The sequence below is a fragment of the Ipomoea nil genome, unplaced genomic scaffold, assembly GCF_001879475.1.
Source record: "Ipomoea nil cultivar Tokyo-kokei standard unplaced genomic scaffold, Asagao_1.1 scaffold1833, whole genome shotgun sequence".
NCBI lineage: Eukaryota > Viridiplantae > Streptophyta > Magnoliopsida > Solanales > Convolvulaceae > Ipomoea > Ipomoea nil.
This window is the reverse complement of record NW_017618261.1, coordinates 1,145,951-1,151,484: the sequence shown is the minus strand read 5'-3', so window position 1 is coordinate 1,151,484 and position 5,534 is coordinate 1,145,951.

Here is a 5,534-nt window from a genome sequence, read left to right as displayed (position 1 = left end):
TCGAAGATCAAGCATCTATGGAAAGAAAGAAGTACATCAAAAGGAATGCTATAATAATCAATAATCTGTACAGCCGAGATGGATGAAAGCTTGATGTATAAGCTGCAAGGTCTCAAGTTTGAAACTCACTCCTTATAATTTTATAAAAGAAGTTTCGAAATTAATTCAAGTAATTCGAAACTAAGAAGGAGATGAAGTAGGAGCTGAGGTTTCAAAAGAGGTTTCGAAATCAATTCAAGTGAAGTTGGAGTAGAGGTTTCGAAATCAATTAAATAATAGAACTTGGAGACAAGGTAAGAGCAACGGTTGGAGCTGAGGTTCCAAAACTAAGAAGGAGATGAAGTAGGAGCTGAGGTTTCAAAAGAGGTTTCGAAATCAATTCAAGTGAAGTTGGAGTAGAGGTTTCGAAATCAATTAAATAATAGAACTTGGAGACAAGGTAAGAGCAGCGGTTGGAGCTGAGGTTCCAAAAGAGGATTCGAGACTAAATTGGAGCAGAGGTTTCAAGATCAGTTTCGAAATCAATTAAATAATAGAGATTGGAGATGAATTCGAGACTAAATTAAGATCAGTTTCGAAATCAATTAAATAATAGAGATTGGAGATGAATTCGAGACTAAATTGAGGGATTTAAATAATAGAGATTGGAGATGAATTCGAGACTAAATTGAGAGATTGGAGATGAATTCGAGACTAAATTGGAGCAGACAAGGTAAGAGCAGCGGTTGGAGCTGCGAGACTAAATTGGAGCAGACAAGGTAAGAGCAGCGGTTGGAGCTGAGGTTCCAAAAGAGGATTCGAGACTAAATTGGAGCAGAGGTTTCAAGATCAGTTTCGAAATCAATTAAATAATAGAGATTGGAGATAAATTCGAGACTAAATTGGAGCAGAGGTTTCAAGATCAGTTTCGAAATCAATTAAATAATAGAGATTGGAGATGAAGTTAGAGATAGAGATTGGAGATGAAGTTAGAGATGCGGTTTGCAAAGTCAAGTCTTCATAAGTCAAGTCAATATGAAGTATAGCTGAAGTTGGAGAAGAAGTTCCAAAGCCACATATAGTTGGGGGTAGCCATAAGGTTGGAACCGGGCATAAGGAAGGATTATTGAATTCGTGATGTGTGATGTCACGAAGGCATGTGTTGCCGATGTGTGTTTCTCTATTTGTGACGAGTGATGTCACGAAGGCATGTGTTGCCAACGTGTGTCTCTTTATTATCTTGTTGAGCATGTCGGGTGAAGACCAACCTGCGCCCAGCCTGGCGCGTGCAAGCAGCGCGCGTTAATTACTCACTTGTCTATTTTTTGTTTTTAAAAAATCCAGCTTCTGTTTTGTTTTTTTTTCTCCATTTTTTATTTCCTCTCATTTTCTCTTTCCTAATCATGTTGGGTTCAGATTCCAGGCAGGGCACCCGGGAGGGCGACACGTGGTTGCTACGTGGGCGACATGCCGGACGGCCGGACTTGTGTCTCCGGCTCCACGGCTATAAATACCCGCGATAGCAATAGTTTGGGGGACTTTTGGACGATCGATAAGTTGTTGTTAGAGAATCCCGACCGCAGTCAGTCGGTACTCAGAACAGCCATTTAGATTGTACTTAGGGCCGATTCCATACAGTCTAATCATACGTGGGAAATAGTGGATTTACCCAAGGGTTGTAAACCCATAGGCTGTAAATGGATTTTCAAGAGGAAATTGAGAGAAATGTATATAGTTAATATGCTTGAGAGTATATAGCTATATGCTTGTGATATATAGCTAATATGCTTGAGAGTTATAGCTAATATGCTTGAGAGTATTAATGCATGTTTGGATATTTTCATGCGTAAGGTTTTGGGGCATTTTGAAGCTATATGCTTCAAAACTACACTTAACGTGCTTGGAATATGCACTTAACGTGCTTGGAATATGCACTTTACGTGCTTGGAATATGCTCGCCCATTCTGAAAATATGCTCTGGAATGACAAGTGCAAATTACCATATTTTCAAGATTCAAATATCCTTGTAGAAATAACCTTCTATAAAAATGTTTAGAAGCCATCCTTCACCACGCGTGGCCTTCGAGCGTGGGAGCAGAACTCAACCACACCGGCCTCGGGGAGATTTTTCATCCTTCACCTTGTATTTGGCCTTTTTTGTTTTTGCGAAAACGTGCTCAGAATGGTTTTTGTTTTGCGCAGAAACATTTACTGACGACCGCCACATATAGTAAGAGCTGAAGTTGGAGATGAAGTTCCAAAGCTATATATAGTAAGAGCTGAAGTTGGAGATTAAGTTTCAATCAAGGATTGAATTCTCACCATCAAAATGAGACCCAGATCAAGAGATCTCATTGCCAAAACACTTCATCAGTAGCCCTACAAGAGAGAATAAAATACACAGAAGATGAAAGTCCCAGAAGGCGCATGATCTACATCATAATTATTTTAAGAGCCCTTCACATGAAGACAGATCTACATCAGAAATATTTTAAGTCTCTTCACATGGACCACATGCTAGACAACGGCCAAAAACATCAGAGATATCATTTTTAATATGATCTTCTGAGAAAGCTACAGATCCTCTGCAAAAGTCTACAAGAATTCAAATCTGAGATTTGGAATTCAAATTTGAGATCTACAATTCAAATTTGAGATTGTCTTTTTCCAACGGACAACTTCTCAAAACCAGCTATAAAAGGATGAAGAATGAAGCAGATCAAAGCACTTCCAATACTTCGAACAAGAAGAATACACGAATCCAGTCTGCTTGAAAAAGCTTACAAGTGAGAATATATTCAAGTGAGAAAAACACTCAGAGAGCTCAAAGAGAAAATCTTCAAGAGTGTTTAATTCTTCATCATTGAGAGACTTGCTGCATATTGAAGATCCATTCAAGAAGTCTCAAAGTTGGAAGCCAGTGAAACTTGTTTTTCTACAAACAAGTGAAGTAGCAGTGTTGGAGAACACTGGACGTGATTAGTGCGGGCTTTGTGATCAAAGCACTAGATCACGGGATACGTCGAAGACGGGGGGAAAGTAGCACGGAGTTGTGAAATTCTGGATTGTCACACGGAGCTGTGAGATCCGAAACAGCAGTGTTGGAGAACACTGGGCGTGATTGGTGTGGGCTTGGTGATCAAAGCACCAGATCACGGGATACGTCGACTGGATCGTGGAAGACGGGGGGAAAGTAGCACGGAGCTGTGAAATCCTGGAAAGTAGCACGGAGCTGTGAAATCCGAAGCAGCAGTGTTGGAGGCACTGGGCGTGATTAGTGTGGGCTTAGTGATCAAAGCACTAGATCACGGAAATTCATTGTATCTAGGAACCAAGAAGTGGTGGATATAGTGAATTGCTCTTGGACGATAAGAGCAAGTGGAGTAGGAGGATTACATCACCTCCGAACCACTATAAATTGCCTTGTGTCATTTACTGCTTATCACGTTGATATACTTGACACAATCACACAACTCGTATTTATTTATTCCGCTGCGTATAAGACTCTAACGATCTAGTTAAGAGTTTTGATATCTCTGTTGCCTTAGCAATTGTTGCATTCGCGAAAAAGGTTAAAAGTCTATTCACCCCCCTCTAGACTTTTACCACACCCCCTTTGGGACCAACAGAGGGCCAGTCTGATCAGTGTATCTCAGTGGCTTGCGCCCTCTCTATTGTGCCGTCCCCCTTTTGGATTTCCTTTGTTTATGCTAAGACCAAAGAACGCCATCGGGTACCTTTATGGGATGAGTTGCAGTCTATTTCGACTAGGCTTCCTGGAGGTGTTCCTTGGTCTGTTGCGGGGGATTTTAATTGTTTACTTAGCGTGGATGAGAAAAAGGGTGGTTTGCCGTATCCTCATCGGCGGACCACGCCTTTCTGGGACTGTGTTAGTACGTGTGACTTGATTGACACGACTTTTTATGGCTCCTGTTTCACCTGGTAGAATGGGAGGCGTAAGGAGGCGGCCATCTGGATGCGCTTGGATCGGTGTCTTTATACTTAGGTATGGGAATCGATTTTCAAAACATCTGTTCGGCATTTGTCAAAAGCCACGTCCGACCACAGTCCCCTGCTGATCTCTTGTGATTTATTGAGTGCACAGGTGGTTTCGAAGCATTTCGTTTTTCTGAATGTGTGGGTAAAGCATGGCGATTTTCAGCGGGTGGTGCGTGATAGCTGGTTAGCCCCGGTTTCTGGTGCTCCTATTAGAGCTGTCAAAACGGGCCAGCCCGGCCCATATGGGCTGGCCCGTCACGAGTTGTCAGAAAACGGGCCCGTCCCGACCCGTTTTCCAATACGGGTTGGGAAACTTGGCCCAACCCGTATACGACGGGCTGGCGGGCTAAACGGGCCAGCCCGCCAGCCCGTTTATTTTTTTTTAAAATTAATTTTTTAATTGTTATAAATATTTGTGTATGATAAGAATTGAACCTTTGACCTCTCATGTAAATAATCAAGCTTTATTCCACTTGAACAACCTATAACTTTTGAAATAAAATTATGTATAAATATAAATAAATATATATGAAAAGTACACATAGTCACATATACCCACGTGTAACTATAATTAACTTATAGAGTTTATAAAATATATAAAATAAATACACTTTATGTTAACTATATAATTATATTAATATTTACATAAAATTATAATTAATCATATAAATAAAGCTTGTAAACATAATATGATTAATTTAACTATATATAATTGAGTTTATAATTATTTATCCGTTATATATATATATATATATATATATATATATATATATATATATATATATATATATATATATATATAATGCTAGTTCATTAAATGTCAACCAATAAAATGATTCATGAATTATACAAATATATAATATATAATTATGAAACATAATGTATGTAATTAGGAAAACATATAATACATGTTCATATGTTGTATGGTTATATATTTATATAAATAATTTACAATTGAGTCTCCGTACAACTACTCATGTACAGGCGTACAGCCGGTATAGCTGTGGTATATGTCTAAATAGTTGAGCAATATATGTTTATGTACCAAGGATATCTATATTGATACTTGTTTTATTTTATACCGTAAATCAGTAATGAACCTCAGCTCGCTTAACTATTTAAAGTTATGACTTTTGTTGTGTAAATGAATTTCTAGCATCATAATTTCATTATATACATTCAAAAAAAAATATACATTCTTGAACAAAATTATATTCTACGTACTACAGTTGAAACATGCTTTCTAGTAAAGCCGATTATTTATATAAATAATTAAATATAATTAAATATATAACCATACAACATATGAACAATAAGTATAATTAGTTTAATCGGTTAGATGTTTGTAGTAGAAGTGAATTAAATTGAGAGGTTATAGGTTCAAGTTTTGCCATAAACAAATATTTTACACTTAAACTAAAATATATTAAAAAAAAAAAAATTAATAATGGCTAAACGGGCCAACCCGTGTAACCCACGGGTTGGCCCGTTTGGACCCGTGTAACAGCCGGGTTACATGGGCCGGGCCCCTTCCGGGCCGGGTTTAAAATTGCATG